Below are 23,674 nucleotides of genomic sequence, written 5' to 3'. Positions count from 1 at the left end.
AGTGGGTTGCCGTGCCCTCCTCCAGGGGGTCTTCCCGACACAGAGACCGAACCCGGGTCTCCCGCATTGGCAGGCAGGTTCTTTACCACTCGCATCACCTGGGAAGCATTTTCTTTTCTAATGGTGCTACCCTTTCCCTCCCGTGAAATTTTAACACCACGGTTGTTACCCTGTATGTCTGTTTAAGTGCTGCATGCCTGCCTGTGCTTTATACATTAAAAAAAAAAACAAAACAGTAAAAGCTGTCACCCTAAGAGCCAGTTTCTGCTCTTAAGTGGTGCCCCTTAAGGACCCCTCTCAGAGTCCCCACTGAGGATGCACCATGCAGCCAGAAGTGGCAGCAGGGAGTGCGCAGAGGGGACTTCAGACAAGACAGGATGGAGACAAGGCCTGTCACCACGCTGCCCGAGGAGTCTTCAATGTTCCCACCTGACACTGTCCACAGAACGTCTCTATGTCTACAGCTACGACTCATTCTTATGTTTCCATATATACGTATGCACCTTCCAAATGCTTATGTGGTTTGCATGTCTATATATATTTAGGTTCTTATGCCGCCAGGGAAGCCCATATTTAGGTTGTTACGCTTCATTGTATTTTATATAGTATAGGTATAGATACTGTAGTACAGTATACTCTCTTATATACTATATATAGTATCTACTATACTATATACAGTTTATATAGTGTGGGTATAGTTGATGTCCAGTATTATATAAGTTAACAAGGGTACAACATAGTGATTCGCAAGTTGTAAAGGTTATACTCCATCTGCTTTGTTGTTGTTGTTTAGTCTCTGAGTCATGACTGTTTTGTGAGTCCTGTGGACCGCAGCCCACCAGGCCCCTCTGTCCAAAGCATTTCCCCGGCACACATAATGGAGTGGGTTGCCATTTCCTCCTCCAGGGGATCTTCCCAGAGCAGGGATTGAACCTTCATCTCTTATGTCTCCTGCATATGTCTCTTATATCTCCTCGGCAGGTGGGTTCTTTATCACTGAGCCACCTGAGCCCATATGTAGATAGATTTAGATATGACGTCATCTCATGCAGTTTTGCTGTGTCAGCCAGGAGACAGTCTTTATCAATCTGTGATGTCTTTATCAAAAATTGTTGTTGTTTAGTCACTAAGTCGTGTCTGACTCTTTTGCGACACTATGAAATGTAGCCCGCCAGGCTCCTCTGTCCATGGGATTTTCCAGGCAAGAATACTGGAGTGGGTTGCCATTCCCTTCTCCAGCAGACTGTCCCGACACAGGGATCAAACCCAGATCTTCTGCATTACAAGTGAATTCTTCACTGCTGAGCCACTGGGGAAAAGCCCCTGATTCTGGGAGAGACTGAGGGCAGGAAAAGAAGGGGATGACAGAGGCTGAGATGGTTGGATGGCATCACTGACTCGATGGACATGAGTTTGAGCAAGCTTAGAGAGTTGGTGATGGACAGGGAAGCCTGGCGTACTGCGGTCCATGGGGTCGCAAAGAGTTGGACACGACTGAGAAACTGAACAAAATGAGCCACTGGGGAAGCCCATACTCCATCTCTAGTTACTATAAAATATGGGCTATACTCCCCATGTTGCACAATACATCCTTCTAGCTTGTTATTTTATCCATGGCAGTTGGCATCACATGTGATAGCCGTCTTGGTGAAGACTTTGCGATTGGTGAACTTTTTCATGAGTTAAATATCAGGGCCGGCCCCAGGAAGGGGTTGAAGCCAGGACCTCAGTGTAGTCCACAGGATGCAATGCAAGGTTCCAGCCTAGAGGCGGGAGGGCAGTCCTGACCGGGGCGGGGTGTGTGTGTGTATATGTGATGGTCCTAGCAGAAGCACAGCTCCTCAGGGCTGACACACGTATATCCTCCCAAGGCATGGTGCACGGCGGGCTAACCTGTCTGACAAGCTGGACGCAGGGGAGGGCAGACAGCATTCAGGACCAGCCAGTGCTAGAGAAGATGCTTTGAGCACAAGGGGGAAAATGTCCCGTTGCAGTCAGGGAGAGGTCCCTGGAGGAGGCCGGCTTCAGCTAGTTGTGCGGGATGAGTCATACCCGGGGAGGCCACTTGGAGCCTGGGGGCTTCAGGACCAAGTGTCCAAGGCCCGGATGTGAGGAAATACGCGGTAAATACGTAATAGTTCTTTTATTTGCGGGGAGGGAGGTCTGTGTACTAGAGTGGCAGGGGTCAAATTTGAACAGCTAGTAGGTGACCTTAAACCTTCTGGCTTAAAACATTTGGGTTCTCTCCTACCTGTTTTATGACTTTCCGTCTTTAACTGTGGCCTTGGGAAGACTGGTTCTTTCGTTTGAAAAAAAAGAAAAGAAAACCGGTCTGTTAATATTTAATTTAGAGGGCTCTTGTGAAATGTAAGCAGGAAACATATATAAAATATTCATTACATTTCTTCATACCTCAGAGATGCCTAGACTATGGGTTTCCTTTCATCCCAACCAAGAATAGCCTCCAGGTTTCAGCAGGAGAGTTCTGGGAGGAAGGTGGTGTTTAGAACTTTTTTTTTTTTTTCTTTCCCCTCCTAGAAGAAAACAACAAAGGTGAAATTGAATTAGAAGTAAATTGAGACTAGGAAAAAAAAAGGTCCATAGAAATAAGAAATAGCTCTGACTTTAGGCAATTTGAAAATGAATGCATTTTTTAAAAGTCCCATGACTGCCCTAAACATGGAGTGATTCACAGTGTAGAAACTCGACAGACACTTAATTATCTTCACCAAGTGATCACGGTTCCCGATGTCTACTGGTGAGCCATGTGGAAGTCGTGGACCCCTGATATGGCGTGGTGGGAAGGGTACCTCAGCTTTGAAGATGTATCCATTTAAAACCCATCAGTTCAGTTCAGTCGCTCAGTCGTTTCCGACTCTTTGCAACCCCATGGACTGCAGCACGCCAGGCCTCCCTGTCCATCACCATCTCCTGGAGTTTGCTCAAACTCATGTGCATCGAGTCGGTGATGCCATCCAACCATCCCATCCTCTGTCATCCACTTCTCCTCCTGCCCCCAATCCCTCCCAGCATCAGGGTTAACTCCAGTTTAATATCCAGAAAGACACCAGACAGACTCAGATGGAGGGACATTCTAAGAAATACCTAACTGCTAAGATGATGAAAACTGAGGAGATGCTGAGGAACCGTCACGGTACAAAGGAGACTAAGGCATAATAACGAAATACAGTATGCTGTCCTCCAACAGATAAAGTATCATTGTACAACCTGGGGAAAATCCTGATTAAGCCTGAAATACAGTGAGCAGTGACGTCTCAACATCTGTCTCCTGGTTTTGACCAGCGTGCCGTGCTTAAGTGAGATGTCAATGTTAGCTGAAATGAGTGAAGACTATATGGGACGTCTCCGTGCTCTGTTTTAAAATATGCATTTATTTATTTGGCTGGGTCTTAGTTGCTGCGTGTGGGATATAGTTCTCTAACCATGGTTTGAAACTGGGCTCCCGCTGCATTGGGAACACAGCATCTTAGCCCCTGGACCGTGGGGGAGGTCTCTCCATATTCTGTTTAGAACTCTTCCATAAATTAAAATCATTGTGAACCAAAACACTGATCTAAAAAAAAAAAAATACGAGTCAAGGAGAAAAGTGTTCAGGAAAGAAAAATTCTTCCTAATTCAGTGTGGACTCTCCAGATGAGTGTACTGCCGAGTAAACCACTCTGCTTGGGATTTTAAGCTCCCAACAGTGGACATTCCCAAGGCCACACCCAACAGAGCAAGAGACGAGGCCATCGGAATAAAACCCCGGTCTAGCAGTACTGTTCTCAGATGACTGCAGCCACATCTCTTGTATGTGACAGTCACTCGGAGTGAAATTAACTGCCCGCATGTCTGTTTTGAGATGTAGCCGCTCCCACAGGGAATCCACAGACTTCCCAGTAAGTCCTGTTCCTGGGAGGCTCAGTGGTAAAGAATCCGCCTGCCAGTGCAGGAGAGGCAGGAGACGCAGGTTCAGTCCCTGGGTGGGGAAGATCCCCTGGAGGAGGAAATGGCAACCCACTCCAGTGTTCTTGCCTGGAGAATCCCATGGACAGAGGAGCCTGGCGGGCTACAGTCCATGGGGTCGCAAAGAGTCGGAGATGGCTGAGCGACTGAGAATGCACACCCAGTAAGTTACTTCTGCTTCAAACCTTTTCTTGTCTCGTAGATCAAGGACCACTGCAATGCCTTGGCATTTTTAGTCACTTTTTTTTTTTTAATATTTATTTACTGACTTGGCTGTGACAGGTCTTAGTCGCAGCATACAGAATCGTCATGGTGGCCCACAGGCTGTCTGGTCATGGTGCCCGTGGGCTCAGTAGCTGCTTTGAGGCCTGGGGGATCTTAGCTCTCCGACCAGGGGTCAAACCTGCATCCTCTGCGTTGCTTGCAAGGCAGATGCTTAACCACTGGACCACTAGGGAAGTTCCCGTGAGCATTAACGAAGGAGGTAGGACTGAATCCAGGTAGGACTACCCCTCGTCCTGGGGAAAGGTCAGCCTTTCAGTTCAGTTCAGTCCAGTCACTCAGTCATGTCCGACTCTTTGTGACCCCATGGACTGCAGCACACCAGGCCTCCCTGTCTATCACCAACTCCTGGAGTTTGCTCAAACTCATGTCCATCGAGTCGGTGATGCCATCCAACTATCTCATCCTCTGTCGCCCTCTTCTCCTCTGGCCTTCAGTCTTTCCCAGCATCAAGGTCTTTTTCAAGGAGTCAGTTCTTCCCATCAGGTGGCCAAAGGATTGGAGCTTCAGCTTCAGTATCAGTCCTTCCAATGAATATCCAGGATTAATTTCCTTTAGGATGGACTGGTTGGATCTCCTTGCAGTCCAAGGGACTCTCAAGAGTCTTTTCCGTCACCACAGTTCAAAAGCATCAATTCTTCAGCACTCAGCTTTCTTTAGAGTCCAACTCTCACATCCATACATGACTACTGGGAAAACCATAGCTTTGACTTTTGGTTCTGTTAACATTCAGGCCTTCCCCTGATCAGACGAGGCCCACCCACATTAGTGAGGACAATCAGCTTTACTCAGTCCACTTGTTTAAATGTCAGTCTCGTCTAAAAACAGCCTCTCAGAAACACTGACAATAATGCTTGACCAGCAAGCATGGCAAAGGATGGGAAGCCACTTTCATGACTAGGCTGTAACACTGGGGTTCCATCCTGGAGCGGACAGTCTCTACTGGAAGAAAGTGGCCATGCTGGAGATATGGCAAGGGTTGTAAGGCATCATTTGTAGGCAGACAGGTTGGAGCAGTTCAGTTCAGTCAGTTCAGTTGCTCAGTCGTGTCTGACTCTGCGACCCCATGGATTGCAGCATGCCAGGCTTCCCTGTCTATCACAAATTCCCGGAGCATGCTCAAACTCATGTCCATTGAGTCAGTGATGCCATCCAACCATCTCATCCTCTGTCGCCCCCTTCTCCTCCCACCTTCAATCTTTCCCAGCATCAGGGTCTTTTCCAGTGAGTCAGTTCAAAGTATTGGAGTTTCCGCTTCAGCATCAGTCCTTCAAATGAATATTCAGCACTGATTTCCTTTAGGATGGACTGGTTGGATCTCTTTACAGTCCAAGGGACTCTCAAGAGTCTTCTCCAACACCACAGTTCCAAAGCATCAATTCTTTGGCGCTCGGCTTTCTTTATGGTTCAACTCTCACATCCATATATGCCTAGTGGAAAAACCATTGCTTTGACTATGGAGCAGAGTGCTGTCTTTATCATTTCCTTTCATTCTAGAAGCCATGACCATCCATAGGTGGGTGCTAGTCTCTCAAACCTCTTTGGATCAGATAGGATCAGCCCAGCTGGGTCCTGTGCAATGGTGGTTGGTGGTGAAAAGGGTGGGGGTGGGTCCCTGAAGAGCCTTGGGGGTAAGACACCATGAAGAAGATGCCGGGGCACAGAATTGAAACCCAGAGTTCCCCAGGGGCCACTCTGGGTTCAAGATGCGCTGGGCTCCACATCACTGTTGAATCAGCTTCATCAATAGAAACAGGTACAGACGCGACCCTGCATTCGGTGTTTCCACTTTACGTTCCGGGGGCAGGAAGACATATGCATTCAGCAGACACCACAGTTCAGATTTTGAACGTCGGTCTTTTCCCAGACGAGCGATGGGAAGCCCTCCTCCTTCGTGAAGAGGAGCATTGGCCGCCCCCCATTAGCCTGTGATTGGAGGGTGAACGACCCAAACACTTATGACCATTCTGCTTCTCGCTTTTCACAGGGAACAGACTGAAGGGACAACGTGGGTGATTAAATAGTTAATCCCACCAGGGGATTTTAAGCAGAAAAAGTATGGGAGACCTCTGTACGTTAATATTCACTCAAGAAAGCAGGTTTGCTTAAACACCAACTAGGCAGGCTTGCTTAGCAACAAAACCGTGTTAGAAGCACACGGAACTGCCCCCAAACAATAAAACAGTGAGGACAGGAAAAACCCACATCCTGCCCAGTGAGCTCAGTCAGTTAAAGACGTCTAGTCAAGGCTATGGTTTTTCCTGTGGTCACGTATGGATGTGAGAGTTGGACTGTGAAGAAGGCTGAGCGCCGAAGAATTGATGCTTTTGAACTGTGGTGTTGGAGAAGACTCTTGAGAGTCCCTTGGACTGCAAGGAGATCCAACCAGTCCATTCTGAAGGAGATCAGCCCTGGGATTTCTTTGGAAGGAATGTTGCTAAAGCTGAAACTCCAGTACTTTGGCCACCTCATGCGAAGAGTTGACTCTTTGGAAAAGACTCTGATGCTGGGAGGGATTGGGGGCAGGAGGAGAAGGGGACGACAGAGGATGAGATGGCTGGATGGCATCACCGACTCGATGGACATGAGTCTGAGTGAACTCTGGGAGTTGGTGATGGACAGGGAGGCCTGGCGTGCTGCGATTCATGGGGTCGCAAAGAGACACGACTGAGTGACTGATCTGATCGGAACTGAACTGAGGACATGCTCTCTGCACACAGGAAAAAAAAAAAAAAACACACAGTAATTTGAACCTAGGTCTAATTTGAACCATGGCCTAGCCCAACCATGCAGGGATAAGAAAACCCCCGTGTGTAACTTCAAGGAGGAGCTGATGACCGAAGCATACTGTCCACTCAAGAGACACAAAGTCTTCTCTCTGCTCCCCACTTTTCCATTGATTATAAAACTGTAGCCCCCACCAAGTACTTGGGGCATGGCACCCCTCACCATCCCACCTGTAAGCCTCACAATCGTCTTATTCTAATCAATCACGTCTTATCCAGCACTTTGGGCTTCCTGCATAGCTCAGTAGGTAAAGCATCCATTTGCAATGCGGGAGACCTCGGTTTGATCCCTGGGCCAGGAAGATCCCCCTGGAGAAGGAAATTGCAACCCACTGCAGTATTCTCACCTGGAGAATCCCCTGGACCGAGGAGCCTGGTGGGAGCTACAGTCTACGGGGTTGCAAAGAGTCAGACACAATTTAGCTCTGTCTGTTTTTTTTTTTTCCAATCTACCACTTTGCTCTCTCTGGATTCTTCTCTCTGTTGAGACAGAAAGCACTGTGGTTCTGGAGGTCTTCAGGGCCCCAAACGACCCCCAAAGTGTTTCACTTTCGGCACAGTATTCAGGAAATGATGTGAGGCATTCAGCATTTTCTTAGCACGCAGGCTCCATGTTAGAAGACTCTGCCCCACTGTTGGCTAACACTGTGTGTTCTGAGCACGTGTGTGGTAGACGGGCTAATCTGTGATGCTTGCGAGGTGAGGTGTATTCAAAGCCTTTTCAACTTAACAGTACTGTCGACCTGTGATGGCTGTTAAGGATGTAACCAACTGCGCTCCAAGTCGACAAAGGTCTAAACGCTCTCAGGATGTTAGCAGGAGCCCGGAATGGATAAGCCCGCACCTCCAACACCAGCAGATCGAAGGAAGTGAACCTATCCTTCTTGCTTCTTCATTTTTCTCCCCCATCTCGGTTCACTTTAAATGACGTAGGCGTGGCCTTAGATCGTCGATCCTTGAATGGCAGGGGATGGATGTGTTTACGAGTTTTCCTGAGGGAGAAGGAAACATTCCCATCTCCCTCCAGTGTTTGTGTGTGGGGCTGCTCTGTGAAGTGTTTAGGACATGGCATCCTTTAAGGGGGGCTGCTGAAAGGCGATTTCTCTTTATTGTCTAAGCACCAGCTTCACACTCTCAGTCTGAGGTTTCGTGAGTAGAGGTAACACCTACGCACTAAATATCTCTGCTCGTAATAAAAACAAGGTCTTCCAGAACGTCAAGGTTTTTATTCCTTTCCTCTCTGGCCGAATGTCTAACATTTGGGGTGAAGGTTTGCTGCTTGCTCAACACTTTAAAACTGTTTTTTACAATGTTTTCTTGTTTTTCTTTTTAAAAAATTAAAAAAAAATTAATTTATTTGGCTCTACCGAGTCTTAGTTGGGGCATGCGGGAATTTTATTTGCAGCATGTAGAATGAACTTCCCTGATCAGGGATTGAACCCAGGCCCCCCTGCTCTGGGAGCGTGGAGTCTTAGCCACCAAACCCCCAGGGAAATGCTTTCCTCAACATCTTACATTCAGATGTTGGGTTAGAATTCTCATTCAACTCCTGGTCTGTGAACGACAATCACAAAAACCCAAATCACCAAAATCTGGGATAATAAGGGAAATGGTTTTGCCTCTGAACTGAAAGTAGGTGTTTGACTCACAGCTCCCTGCATGAGAGGACTTTCTGCCGAGATGAGAGAAACCTTTAAAATATTTCTGATATTAAAGTAAGTGCTAAGATGTTAATGGGCAAAGGAAAAAAATGTTCTATTATTCTATTAAATGTTTTAGAAGTCCTGGTGATTAAGACTGTCTGGAGATGCGTAGGTGGCAGCAGAATGTGGAAATTTATATGAAAATCTTAAAATGTATGTTTTATAAAAAGGCGCCTGTCGTCCCCAGCATATGTGAAAAGTGTCAGAATTTGATTAATAGTATGTGTTTTTGTTGCTGATCCCCTTGGTCATCCCCAAATCTTTGCGACCCCATGGACTGCAGCACACCTGGTCTCCCTGTCCTCCACCATCTCCCGGAGCTTACTCAACCTCATGTCCATAGACTCGGTGATGCCATCCAACCAGCTCATCCTCTGTCGTCCCCTTCTCCTCCTGCCTTCAATCTTTCCCAGCATCAGGGTCTTTTCCAATGAGTCAGCTCTTCGCATCAGATGGCCAAAGGATTAGAGTTTCAGCTTCAGCATCAGTCCTTCCAATGAATATTCAGGACTGATTTCCTTTAGGATGAACTGGTTGGATCTCTTTGCAGTTCAAGGGACTCTCAAGAGTCTTCTGCAGCACCACAGTTCAAAAGCATTATTTCAGAGATTAAAAAAGAGGCTGAATGTTATAGACTCATGATTATTTCATCTCCATGTTTTCAGACCTCTTCACCAGAATGGCCTTTATGAATTCAGTGAACACCACCATATAACAGGAAGAGCTAATTCAATGTCAATGATGCAATCGATAGCAATGATGTTATACAAATCTTCTTTGTCTGTTGGAAAAATCTTTGTGGGATTCCTTCTATAGCAGCTATCTAGAACTCTTGAGTTTTTTTTTTTTTTTTCATAGAATAGCATCTCCAAGTCGTAACAATACGAGAATGAAAGGTGTTTTTTTTTTCTAATGCTGTGGTTTTCGCTACATCTCTAAGGAAACCTCTCACAGATAGTGGCACTCTTGCCTCTCCTCCCCCGTCATGTCGGCAAGACTGTCTATAAGGATAAAAATCTCTCTCTTCTCCATGGAAGAGAAATTGCATTTCCTCCACTTCCTTCAATATAAAGTTATCACCAGGTCACCTAAAACAAGGGACCGGACTCTGAGATAAAAAGTCATGGTTTGAATAAATCAAAAGAATGGAAGAGTTGAGAACAAGTCTGCAAAAAGATAATTTTAAGCCTATATTGTAATTGGTCTGCCGGAGACCATTATCCCTTATCTGCTTTTTTTTAGATTTTCTGGGACATCGTGGATAACTGGGCTTAGGAATTTGAAAGTAAAATGTGACATTTGCATAAAGGTTCTGTGTTCACCCTTTGCCACCTCTGAACTTTGGTGGGGTCGGTATGCAAGGGAAAAAAAAATTGCTTCATGAAGGTCGTTCTTAAGTTGACATAATTCATGGGACCCTTGACCTGAAAAGGTCCCTCCCCTTGGCGAGGTTGGCTCCCACGTCTGGTCCTTTCGGCAGAACAAACGCTCGGCTCTGCAGAGATGCAAGGATGAACCTTACTTAGCAAGTACAAAGGATGCGATGTGAATTTCAAAGAAGGTGGCAGAGAAAACCCTGTGCGTGCCAACTTGCATGATCAGAACCTGCAGAAACTTCTGCCTCTGTTGTGTCATCCCCTGGGAAAGGTTCTGTGGGCAAGAACCATCCATCACGGCTCAGACACTTATTTGTCACCGGGCTGAGTTTGTACAAAGTCCCCAAGTGGGGCTTTGGAACTCGGCTTTAAGAAGTGTTTCCACACGGCACACACAGGAGCACACGCACAGTCAGTTGATTAATGAACGCATATTTAAGAAGTTGCTTGCGGAGGGTGTTCACGGAATTAATTTTCACTAATCTAAGAGCTTTTTTTGCATGAAGCGGCATGAGTTAAAATATCATTAAGCTCACATGTTAAACAGGAAATAATATATATATATATATTTTTAAATAGCCAGGGAGATTTTAAACTTTCTTGCTACAGCTGACAATGAAAGAAGCGTGGAACAAAATGATGTATCTTGTTTATCTCGGGCCCAGTGTTCCGGGCACTGCAGGTGGGGGTCTGGCCACCATTGGAAAGGTCTGGCCCAACTTCCGGCTTCTCCCGGCTGAGCGTCTCTGCATGGCAAGATTACCCACACCCGAGAGCCAGCCTCCGTTCAATCTTGTGATGAACGCCGGCTTTCTCGGTAGCAATTAGGAACAGAAACAGAAATAGCAAGCACCCTGGGTTTTATTAGCTCCATACACTTTCATCCCAGGGTGTATAACAAGCCTACCTAATTATTCCCTTACCGGTAGATGTTTCTGCTTTTAAATATAACCCAGGCTCGAGCTGTCACGTCCTTAGCGTTTCTCTCTCTGCTTTTCTGGGAGCAGGCTTTTCAGGACAGTGGTCCATGCCTGCTTTTTTATATTTCCTTTTCTTGGATGGCATCACCGACGTGATGAACGTGAGTTTTGAGTAGGCTTTTGGAGCTGGTGATGGACAGGGAAGCCTGGTGTGCTGCAGCCTGTGGGGTCGCAGAGAGTCGGACGCCGAGTGACTGAACAACAACAATATCAATTACTGTATTTCTGGCCAGCTCCCCTGTAATTTCAGTTCTCAGGTTTCTCATTGCGGTGGCTCCTTTTCTTGTGAAGCACAGGCTCTTGGCCATGTGGGCTTTAATAGTTGCAACGCACGGGGTTAGTTGCTCCGGGGAATGTGCGATCTCCCAGGACCCGGGATCGAACCCACGCCTCCTGCATTGCAAGGCTAATTTCTTAACCTCTGGACCAGCAGGGAAGCCCTCTCTCCATTTTCTGACCCCTCGTTCCCTCCCAGGCTCATGGCAGTTTGCCTTCCAGCCTCTTCACCCACACCCTCTCAGTTCACAATGAGGACAGCGGTAATTCTGAACCACCCGGGCCCCGGGGCTATATCTCAGGGTTTTGTTCTTCTAAGGGTTTCTCAGCAACCTGGCTGCTTTCCCGGGGCCCGCCGGCCTCCGGCCTCCGGGCTCATCCTTCCTTACTGGCTGGGCCTTCCCTTGTGGAGGTCCCTCCTCCTTTGCAGACCTTCCTGTGTTAAGAGACGAGCAGGTCTTTGTCCTGGGCCCTCCCCTCCTCTCCTCTGTGGTCTCTGGTTGAGCCATCTGAGCTCCAGGGGGAAGGCAGCCATGGAGGACTGGTCAGGAAAGGGTTACAGGGTGTTTGGTGCAGACGCTCGACTCACCTAATCCTCTGTAGGATCCCAAGGAGGAGGGCCTTATACCGGGATTCCCCTTGGACACAGGTGGGTTGTTCAGTCACTCAGTCGTGTTTGACTCTTGGCGACCCCATGGCCAGGCCTCCCCGTCCATCACCAACTCCCAGAGTTTACTCAAACCCATGTCCATCGAGTCGGTGATGCCATCCAACCATCTCATCCTCTGTCATCTCCTTCTCCTCCTGCCTTCAGTCTTTCCCAGCATCAGGGTCTTTGCAGTAAATCAGTTCTTCACATCAGGTGGCCAAAGGATTGGAGTTCAGCTTCAGCATCAGTCCTTCCAATGAATATTCAGGACTGATTTCCTTTAGGATGGACTGGTTTGATCTCTTGCAGTCCAAGGTACTCTCAAGAGTCTTCTCCAACATCACAGTTCAAAAACATCCATTCTTCAGCACTCAGTCTTCTTTGTGGTCCAAAATTACATAATTTTATTTTTAGAAAAATAATAAAAAGAAACAAAAATAAGGTAGCTTTTCCTATTGAGTCCTCCTACTGCCCAGAGCATGGTAATTTCAGTTCATTTTAGAGGCAGTGTAAAGGATCATTTTCTTAGTATCCATAGGTGTCCATGGCTAAACCATTTGTTGGAAAAAAATGGTGCCAGTTACTTTTTTTTTTTTTTTTTAAAGGATGATTTTAGAGATGTTGGGGGACAGTTTTATCAGACTTGTCCTAGTTCTAGCCGAGCCAAAGGGGAGAGTGCCCCACGACGTCCAGACTAGTAGTATAAATGAAGTTATTCTATAGGAAGCACGGAAGTGCCGTTGGCCTAATTTAGGCTTCCATTCTTGGTAGCAACGGACGCGTGATGAAATGGTTTTGCAAAAGAGCAGAGAACATGGGAGGAAGCGCACGTATGGGCATCTTGCATTTTCAATAACTGTGTGCAGACCAAAGAACAGGATGGCGTTAATTAAACCGAATTAGTGCCGGCTGCCTCCCATTTTCCCTTTCAAAGGCTGTGTGTTGCTTTCTGTTTTCGTGGAATTGGAATGATTTTTTTTTTTTTTTTTTTAAAAGGAGAACAGAGCCTTCAAAGAAAAGATCATGCTTTTCAGACCTGTAATTTAAGCTCTGCCGTTGCCATTTAAGCGTGCCCATAATTCTGGCTCCCTTTGTGTTTCGGACTGTGTGTGTTTATTCAGTGGTATTTTTAGACACGCTAATTCCATCGCAGGCTCCTGTTCTGAGTGTGAGCAGAAGGCTGGGAGCAGACACAGGCAGAGGACCGGTTTGAGGGATGTGTCTGGCTAGGCTGTCTACCTTCTGCATCTCGGAAAGGAGCACCGTGTCGGAAAGGAGCTTGGCGGTCAACAGTGGAATCTACCTAAGCAAGTGGGATGCAGTCTTCTCTCTCCTTCACCCTCCTCATTCTGCCGTACACACCTGTTACCCAGAGATCAAACCCTGTTCAAGAGCCACACGACTGCTTGGGGCACTGGAGTTTACCCAGCGCTCAGAATCCCATGGACAGAGGAGCTCGGCAGGCTACGGTCCATGGGGTTGCAAGAGTCGGACACGACTTAGCGACTAAACCACCACCACCACCAGACTTTGACGAAGAGAAGCACAACATCAGAAATGTAATCGTTGGCTTCTGCCAGATCGACATACGAGAGAAAGAGAAACAGCAAAAAAGAGAGGCAGGAAAGATGAGACAAATTCACCACCTGGCTACCAGCCTACTGACAGCCAAGTCTTTGGCTCATGTTACTTAGCTAAGGAATCGAGAGGGCTCAGGGGCTTCCCAGGCGGCCCTAGTGGTAAAGAAACCCCCTACCAGTGTAGGAGACACGGGTTCCACCCCTGGGTCGGGAAGATCCCCTGGAGAAGGGAGTGGCAACCCGCTCCAGTATTCTTGCCTGGAGAATCCCATGGACAGAGGAGCCTGGTCGTGTCGCAAAGAGTCAGACACGACCGAAGTGACTTAGCACACACACACGGACACTAGAGGACTGACTCAATATCTCCTGATGGAAAGGATAACTTTTCATCATCCCATTGTAGGCAGAAATGTCTCACTTCTTAAAATAAATTAAAAAAAATATTTATTTGGCTGTGCCAGGTCTTAATTGTGGCATATGGTATCTAGTTCCCTGGCCAGGGATCAAACCCAGATCCCCCTGCGCTGCGAGCTCGGAGTCTTATCCAAAGGACCCCCAGGCAAGTCCCAGAAACGTTTCACTTCAAAGCAGCGTAAAGGGGACATGGAAATAGAAAGTAAAAAAGGTTTTTTTTTTTTTTACTCTGTATTTGTTCATTTTGTTTTTCTAAGACATGTGGTGCACCGTATTTCTACCTGGAGATCATAATATTTGCCAACAGATTTCAGTCTCAAACACAGCAGAGCATCTCTTTCCTGGAACACTCCGGTGTCTGAGAAGTGCATCATCCGAGTCATAGTCATGGGGGCAGATGGTTCTAATACCCGAGTGCTGACAGAGAAGAACAGATCTATTAGAGCTCGTTCGATAGCTGTAGTTTATATCTAAATTACACATTTTAAAGAAAAAGGCAAGTAGCTCTGAAAAGCCAGGGTAGTCTTTCATCTCCCCAGGTTTTTTTCTTTTCCTTTTTTTTTTTTTTGGTGTGCACCATTTTAGGTCCTTTTGTATTTGTTACAACGCTGCTTGTCTTGTGCCTTTTTTTTTTTTTTTTGCCATAGGGCAGGTGGGAGCTTAGCTCCCCAACCAGGAAACAAACCCACACCCCCCCTGCAGTGGAAGGCAAAATCTTAACGGACCACCAGGGAAGTTCTTCTTGTCTCCTCATTTTAATCCTTCTATGCACCTATCTTCACCCCTTCCAGCTCTTTCCACTGGTACCTGGCATTCACTCAATAAATATACCAGGCTCCTCTGTCCATGGAATTCTCCAGGCAGGGATACTGGAGTGGGTTGCCATCGCCTTCTCCAGGGGAATTTTCCCGACCCCAGGGATCAAACCCGGGTCTCCTGCATTGCTGGCAGACTCTTTACCATCTGAGCCACCAGGGAAGCCCAGTAGGCATGATCCATACATAAAACATCCAATATGTGAGCAGGAGGTGAGTTCCAAGGAGGACAGATGCATGGTGGTGGGGTGGGGGTGGGGTGGGGGTAACATATAGTGTCAAGGTTTTGGGTGAAATTTTTCACAAGGTGTCTGGGAGGAACCCTTAGCTGTAGAATTAATTGGCATGAGGCTGACAAGGGTGAGGCTTCCCTGGTGGCTCAGACATTAAGGAATCTGCCTGCAATGCGGGAGACCAGGGTTTGATGCCTGGTTTGGGAAGATCCCCAGGAGAAGGGCATGGCAACCCACTCCAGTATTCTCGCCTGGAGAGTCCCATGGACAGAGGAGCCTGGCGGGCTACAGTCCAGGGGGTCTCACAGAGTCAGTCGAAGATGACTGAACACTTCGACTTGACAGAAGGGTGGGAGCAGATCCTGTGGTTGCTGGGGTGTGAGAGCAGGTCTGGCTGGAGCAGGTCCAAGGGGTGTACAGAGATGGGGTGAGTTTGGGGCCAGCGGAGTAGTACAGGGTGGCTGAAGCCTGCTATAGGAACACCCTGGTTTCCGAGATGAACATCCTGCAAGTCACCAGGGCCCAGAGGCTTGCCCGGCCCCCGAGAGTCAGCGTGAGGCTGTGCAATACACAGGTGTGAGCCTCACCTCTCAAGGCGCTGGTGCCATCAGGAGGGGCGGCCCCATGGCGAAGACAAGACACCGAGGAACCACCTGGGAGAGGCTTGCAGTAGTAAGTAGTAAGCTCCCCCAGCGCTCCGGGACCTCCCCCCACCCCCCTAGGGAGAGTGGTTGCTACCTGCGCGTTGATAAGAAGACATTCCACTCTGCGGGGTGGGCAGACGCAGGGCGTGGGGTGGGTGGGTACCAGGAACGTGTGTGCGTCCTCCTCTGCGTCCTTCCGTGTTTCTCAGGGCAGGAGAAAGTGGGACCGGAAACCAGATCAGGCATGCGCACGCGAGCGGAACTGCGAGGAGCCACGCGCAGGCGCCCGTGGGAGACTGGGGGTGGGAAGCAAAGATGCAGAGAGCAAGGGGGAGACACGCTTGCTGGCCTGGGGGAAGCCTTGGCTGGAATCTGGGAGCTGCCTTTCTGCGAAACCCCCCACAGCACCATCTGGGTTTCCGTGTTCTGATCACATTGGCGTTCGCTGCTGCTAAGTCACTTCAGTCGTGTCCGACTCTGTGCGACCCCATAGACGGCAGCCCACCAGGCTCCCCGTCCCTGGGATTCTCCCGGCAAGAATACATTGGCGTTCGAGGAACCATCAAAGGAGGTGGGGGTCAGCGGCTGGAAGGTGCTGCTTGGGTTGGGTGATCGTGAACTGTGAGATTGCAGACAAAGACGCCAGGAAAACAGGAGGACATGGAGTGGGGCGGGATGTGTGAAATTTATTTTATGAAGACGAGGCACCGTGGAGGACTGATTCAGGATGGGCCGTAGGAGGCGGTGGCTGACGTGTGCAGGGTAAGACCATCGGGATCAGGGTGAAAAATGATAGGGACCCACTCAGAACCCCAGAGTTGGCATGAAGACATTTGAGACTCAAAAGATGCAGACAGAAGCCTCCGTTTTTCATGAGCGTTCTCTCTTTTTTATTTTAAATTTTATTTTTTTAAGGTTTTTTTTGACGTGGGCCATTTTTAACGTCTTCAATTGAATTTGTTACCAGATCACCTCCGTTGCTTATATTTCTGGTTTTTGGTCACCAGGCACGTGGGATCTTAGACCCCGCCCCCGGCCAGGGATCAAACCCCCATCCCCTGCCTTGGAAGATGAAGTCTTAACCATTGGACCACCAAGGGAAGTGTCAAGTCTTCCCTTTTAAATTTTTCACTGGGGTTTCAAAGTTGTTTTTTTTTTTTTTTTTTTGTCTTCTAATCCTGTTGCCGAATTCACAAAGGCACCACGATGAACCAAACAGGTGGCAAGGCAACATGACTTAGGACAAGTCCCCTTTCGCTTCTGAATTTGAATGAGAAGTGTACCCTTGCGTTAAGGTTTTGTGCTTACGTCGGGCAGGGAGAAGAGGAAGCAGATTTTTTCTGATGGCTTGTCGTGTACGTCTCAGCCTTTCGAACAAAAGCTCACATTAATGGTGACTTGCACCGGCAGGCCACATTGCCTGCAGCCGGCGCACGGCGGAACCCAAATGTCCACGGAATTGGAGGGAAAGGCATTTGGTTTCTGGGACAAATTCTCATGTCACTGGAATGTCCATGGCTTTTGCTGAAAATTAAGGGGGTCACAATATGTCTAACAGTCTTTGATTCTTTTTTAACTTAAAAAAAATTAACTTTTATTTCTTTTTGGCCGTGGTGGGTCTTCATTGCTGCGTGCAGGCTTTCTCGAGTGGCGGCGAGCAGGGGTTACTTCCTAGTTGGGGTACACGGACTTCTCATTGCGGTGGCGTCTCTTGTGGCTCCTGGGTTCTAGAGCTCAGGCTCAGTAGTTGTGGAACACGAGCTTAATTTCCCCAAGGCCTGTGGGATCTTCCCAGACCAGGAATGGAACCTGTGTCTCCTGCATTGCAAAAGAGCTTCTTAACCGCTGGACCACCAGACAAGCCCTATTAATTCACTTTTAGCTACTCACTGAAATCATGATAAAGCCATCACACGTTGACCTTTGAAGCAACACCGTGTCAGCTGTGAGTGAACGCAGATTATAAGTCAGAATCCATAGCTTGATGTATCTTTTACCATCTCTATTTTTAGAGAATTTTTTCTGTGATTTTCATTGTTTTTTGTTTTGTTTTTGTTGTTTTTTTTGCTATTTGTTTACTAACAGTATTTTCAAACTTGCTAATTTGTTAGCACAGTGTAGGAAGTTTTTAATTTAAAGTCGAAGTGCTGTAAATAAAATGTAAGGAGAAAAAAAAAAAAAAACAAAACCTGGCATTTTTGTTTGCCTCTTGCATGTTTTTAAGGTATTTTAATGCATGTTTTCCATAAACATAGAAAGAACAAAATGCTAAGGTTTTCTTTTTTTGTGTGGATCCTGAATATTTTTCCTTTCATTTTTCCTGGAGAAAGTCTGCATAGACACAGAAGTAATACTTTGATTAATTGCAATCTTGTTTTATAAATATTTTTCGGTTACCAGTGAATGAAAGCAATGGATAATAGTAACATGAACTAAGGAAACGGCAACGCACTCCAGTACTCTTGCCTGGAGAATCCCATGGATGGAGGAGCCTGGTAGGACTACAGTCCACGGGGTTGAAAAGAGTCAGATACAACTGAGCGACTTCATTTTCATACATTAAAGTTTCTTCAAAGGAGACTAGCTTTTGAGGAAAAGATGTCAAAATCAAATCAGGATACTAGCTGCATCGTGGAACAAAGTTATGGATTTGCAGGGTTGGTTCAACAGCCTGCACATGCCATCACCAGGGCAAGTTTTGTCTGTTATCCTGCTCTGCCATCTTTATCATGTGGCTCTTGGCCTCATGGCCACATCATGGCTGCTGCACTTCCAGGCATCACATACACATCCCAAGAAGGAAGAAAGGGGTCAAGTGTAAAGAGCTGGGAAAAATATGCTGAGTCTGATCCTCTTGGTACATGGTAAGATGGAGAATCTACCCATTATTATTTTTATGTTATTTTTTTAATCTCCTCATATAGATTGCTTCTTATGACTATTAATTGCAGCCTGGGGGTGTGTGAGAAGAAGGGAATAAAAAAAGGTGGAGTGAATGGTCTGAGGAAGCAGGATACCAAATATACCACGTTTAGGCTCAGCACCACTTACACAGACTTGTTTCTTCCTCTTTTTTTTTTTTTTAATATTTATTTATTTTGCTACACCTGGCCTTAGTTGTGGCTTGCGGGGTCTAGTTCCCTGACCATGGATTGAACCTGGACCACCTGCAGTGGGAATGCAGAATCTTAGCCACTGGACCACTGGAGAAGTCCCCATATTTGTTGATCTGGTTGTCCACGATTATTGGCGTGTGTGCACACACGTGTAAGCCAAGACACAGCATGACACATTGATGACTGGGTAGAAATGTGTAGACATGACGGTGATGGTTAATTTTCCTTGTCAACTGAACTGGATCGTGGAATACCCAGAGATTTGGCTGAACGCTGTTTCTGGGTGAATGGATAAAGAAGCTGTGGTACATATATACAGTGGAATAGTACTCAGCCATAAACAGGAACACACTCGAGTCAGTCCTAGTGAGGTGGATGACCCTAGAGCCTGTTATCCAGGGCGAATTAAGTCAGAAAGAGAAAGACAGATATCATACATTAGCACATGTGTATGGAATCTAGAAAGACGGTACTGATGGACCTATGTATACGGCTTTAATAGAGATGGACATGAGTCTGAGTGAACTCCGGGAGTTTGTGATGGACAGGGAGGCCTGGTGTGCTGTGATTCACGGGGTCGCAAAGAGTCGGACACGACTGAGCAGCTGAACTGAACTGAACTGAACTGAATAGAGATGCAGATGTACAGAACATACTTGTGGACAGAGTGAGAGAAGGAGAGGCTGGGAGGAATTGACAGCATTGAAACATAAACGCTCCCAAATGTAAAACAGAGAGCCAGTGGGAATTTGCTGTGTGACACGGAGCTCCAACCTGGGGCTCTGTGACAACCTAGAGGGGTGGGACGGGGTGGAAGGTGGGTTCAAGAGGGAGGGGACGAATGTATACCCATGGCGGATTCGTGTTGATGTTTGGCAGAAACCAACACAATTCTATAAAGCAATTATCCTCCAATGAAAATTAATTTAAAATAAATACATAAAATCAGTTAGACAATGACAATTAGGTTTACTTCTCCAGAGAAGTCATATGTAAATGTTATATCCAATGTGCACGGCTGCACAATATTTGGTGGTGGTAGAGGGAGAATTCAATGGTCTGCATTTTTGTTTTGTCTTCCATCTTGTGAATATGAAATATTTTTAGTCAGTTTCACAGCTTAGTTTAGTTCAGTCACTCAGTTGTGTTCAACTCTTTGTGACCCCATGAACTGCAGCACGCCAGGCCTTCCTGTCCATCACCAACTCCCGGAGTTTGCTCAAACTCATGTCCATCGAGTCGGTGATGCCATCCAACCATCTCATCCTCTGTTGTCCCCTTCTCCTCCTGCCCTCAATCTTTCCCAGCACCAGGGTCTTTTCAAATGAGTCAGCTCTTCGCATCAGGTGGCCAAAGTATTGGAGTTTCAGCTTCAACATCAGTCCTTCCAATGAATATTCACGACTGATTTGCTTAAAGATTGACTGGTTGGATAGCCTTGCTGTCCAAGGGAGTCTCAAGAGTCTTCTCCAACACCACAGTTCAAAAGCATCAATTCTTTGGCGCTCAGCTTTATTTATGGTCCAACTCTCACATCCATACATGACTAATGGAAAAAACCATAGCCTTGACTAGATGGACCTTTGTCGACAAAGTAGTGTCTCTGCTTTTTAATATGCTGTCTAGGTTGGTCATAGCTTTTCTTCCAAGGAGCAGGCGTCTTTTAATTTCATGGCTGTAGTCACCATCTGAAGTGATTTTGGAGCCCAGAAAAATAAAGTCAGCCACTGTTTCCACTGTTTCTCCATCTTTTTGCCATGAAGTGATGGGACCGGATGCCTTGATCTTAGTTTTCTGAATGTCGAGTTTTAAGCCAACTTTTTCACTCTCCTCTTTCAATTTCACCAAGAGGCTCTTTAGTTCTTCTGCGCTTTCTGCCATAAGGGTGGTGTCATCTGCATATCTAAGCTAACAAAGCCCAAGTCCTTGGGGAGGACAAACATCCTCCTGGGGAGTCCTTGCACTCTCTCTACCCCCACTTCTGGTGGCCGGCGTCTCTTAAACAAGAAGTCCCCTCCGGAAAGTGTGTTTCAACGTCCATGTCCTCCTGAGCACCAAAACGAACCTCCCGCCCAAGGCAGCCTTCTGAAAAGCAACCTCTGAAAACGTGTCATTTCATCTCTTATGCGACTTCCATTTCCTTCAAGTAAATCAACTCAGAAACAAACAGGGATACAGCGACTGAGGGTTCGTTCTGGAGGAGAATGAGTCGCTCTAGGCGTGTTCAAGAGATGGGAGGCCTTTCCAGAGACCAGGGCAGTCTTGGTGTCCTCTGTCCGTGAGTCCTGAAACAGGCCGGGAGGCCTGCTCTGCACAAATGATCACACACGGTTCTGTTCCCAAATCATTTCCATCTGTTCTCAGGATATGAAGCCTTGTTTCACAAATCTTACTCTACCAAGGGCTGGGGAAGATTAACTTTGCAAGTCTCAAAGACAGAAATGTCACTAATTGAGAGCCGAGGCCTTGCGAGCTCTGGTCATAAAATGAATAAACGAAACCGAGTTAGAACACTTTCTCTGGGGACATCCCTGGCGGGCCGGTGGCTAGGACTTGGTGCTTTCACTGCTGGGAGGCCAGGTTCAATCCCTGGTGGGGCAGCTAAGATCCTGTAAGCTTCGCATGTGGACGCTCAGTCGTGTCCGACTCTGTGACTCCCATGGACTGTAGCCCACCAGGCTACTCTGTCCATGGGATTCTCCAGGCAAGAATCCTGGAGTGGGTTGCCATGCCCTTCCCCACCTGTGATAAGTTATCCTCCACCGTGGATAAATTAAATCTGGAAGTCCCCCAGACTCATGTGTTATGTTACTAACACAACATAGTTAATCAATTATATGCTCAGTAGCTCAATCTTGTTTGACTCTCTGTGAGCCCCTGGGCTGTAGCCCACCAGGCTCCTCTGTCCATGGAGTTCTCCAGGCAAGAATACTGGAGTGGGTGGCCATTTCCTACTTCAGCGGATCTTCTCAACCCAGGGATCGAACGTGTATCTCTTGCATCTCCTGCATTGGCAGGAGGATTCTTTCCCACTAGCCCCACCTGGGAAGCCCCTATAAGTACGAGGCACTGCCAAAAAACAAACAAAAAAAGACAAAACACACACACACACACACACACACACAAAACCTCACACAGTAGTTTCTATGTCTTACTTCCAGTGGTCAGGTGCTTGTTATAAATAAAGTTCACAGAAAACTTTTATACCCACCAATATTTTGCATCTGTGACAATACCTACATGCCCTTACTGGGAGTTGAGACGTAACCTTAGGGCTTCAATGTTTTTACGTTTGTTTTTCTAAGTTGATGCTGATTGCGTACAATGGCATTACTGATAGGAATTTCCAGAGTAATAAATCGTCTTCGTAAGCTGCTTATCTACTGCCTTAAGTAACTATGATGAAGTAATTGTGTTCACACTTTTTTCTGAGAAAGTGTTAGTCCTGTCTGACTCTTCGCGACCCTCATGGACTGTAACCTTCCAGGTTCATCTGACCATGGGATTTTCCAGACAATAACACTAGAGTGGGTTGCCATTTCCTCCCTCCAGGGGATCTTCTCAAACCAGGGATCGAACCAGGGTCTCCTGCAGTGCAGGAGGATTCTTTACCAGCTGAGCCACCAGGGAAGCTCCTTCTCTGACAGGTTGTTGTTGTTTTACAGTTGCCCAGTTATCTCCGACTCTGAGACCCCATGAACCGCAGCACGCCAGGCCTCCCCATCCATCACCAACTCCCGGAGCTTGCTCAAAAAAGTGATGCCAACCAACCATCTCATCCTCTGTCGTCCCCTTCTCCTCCTGCCTTCAATCTTTCCCAGCATCAGGGTCTTTTCTAATGAGTCGGCTCTTTGCATCAGGTGGCCAAAGTATTGGAGTTTCAGCTTCAACATCAGTCCTTCCAATGAATATTCAGGACTGATCTCCTTTAGGATGGACTGGTTGGATCTCCTTGCTGTCCAAGGGACTCTCAAGAGTCTTCTCCAGCACCTCCTCTCAGAGTTGGTGTTTTCTTTTTTTTTTTTTAATTCCCCCCACCCTGGCAACAAGGCATTTCAATAGTCATTTCTGACTATAGTTATGCTCTGTCACTGATAATCTGGGAACAAGATTCTCAGTGTTCTGGAAAAATTGGTAAAAATTAACGACTGGATGAACTGAAGTGGAAAAGTAAGAGATGAATGAACTTGCATGATTGCTTTTAAAACAGTATCTTTCCTGGAGACACCCACCTGGTTTTTATGGACTAACTGATGCCCATACCCCTGTTCATCATGTTGGAGTCCTAAGTCCCAGGACCTCATAATGTGATTGCATTTGGAGGCGAGGTCTTTCAAGAAGGGGTTAAGGTAAAGGGAGGTCACTAAGGTGGACCCTGACCCCAGAGGACCGGGGTCCTTAAAAGAAGAGGAGGTCAGGACTCAGACCCACACACAGAGGGATGAGCAATGAGGACTCAGGGAGGAGACGGCCATTGACACACCCAGGAGAGAGGTCTCGGGAGGAGCCAGGCCAGCCCACACCTGGGTCTCAGACTCCAGTCTCCAGCACCGGAAAGACGAATGTCCGTGGTGTAAGCTCCCCCACCATCTGTGGTCCTCGTGACAGTGTTAGCGGAGGCATCCAGACGGAAACCGCCCGCCCTGGCCAGGCAGCATGGTAAGCATCGGCGCGGGTTGTTTCAGGACAGGAAGTCCTGGTGCGAAAGACGAGACTCAGAAGCCACCACCCACCGGAAGAGCTCGGGAAAGGTCAAAGGGAGACGCCACGGGTCCTCCCACCTCCCAGAATCCTCTTCGCTGGCATCCATCTTTGCTGAGCGATGCGCGCGCCACCAGGAAGGACTCCAGTCAG

The sequence above is a fragment of the Bubalus bubalis genome, chromosome X, assembly GCF_019923935.1.
Source record: "Bubalus bubalis isolate 160015118507 breed Murrah chromosome X, NDDB_SH_1, whole genome shotgun sequence".
Lineage (NCBI taxonomy): Eukaryota > Metazoa > Chordata > Mammalia > Artiodactyla > Bovidae > Bubalus > Bubalus bubalis.
The sequence above is the reverse complement of the archived record's forward strand: the minus strand, read 5'-3'. Positions refer to the sequence as shown.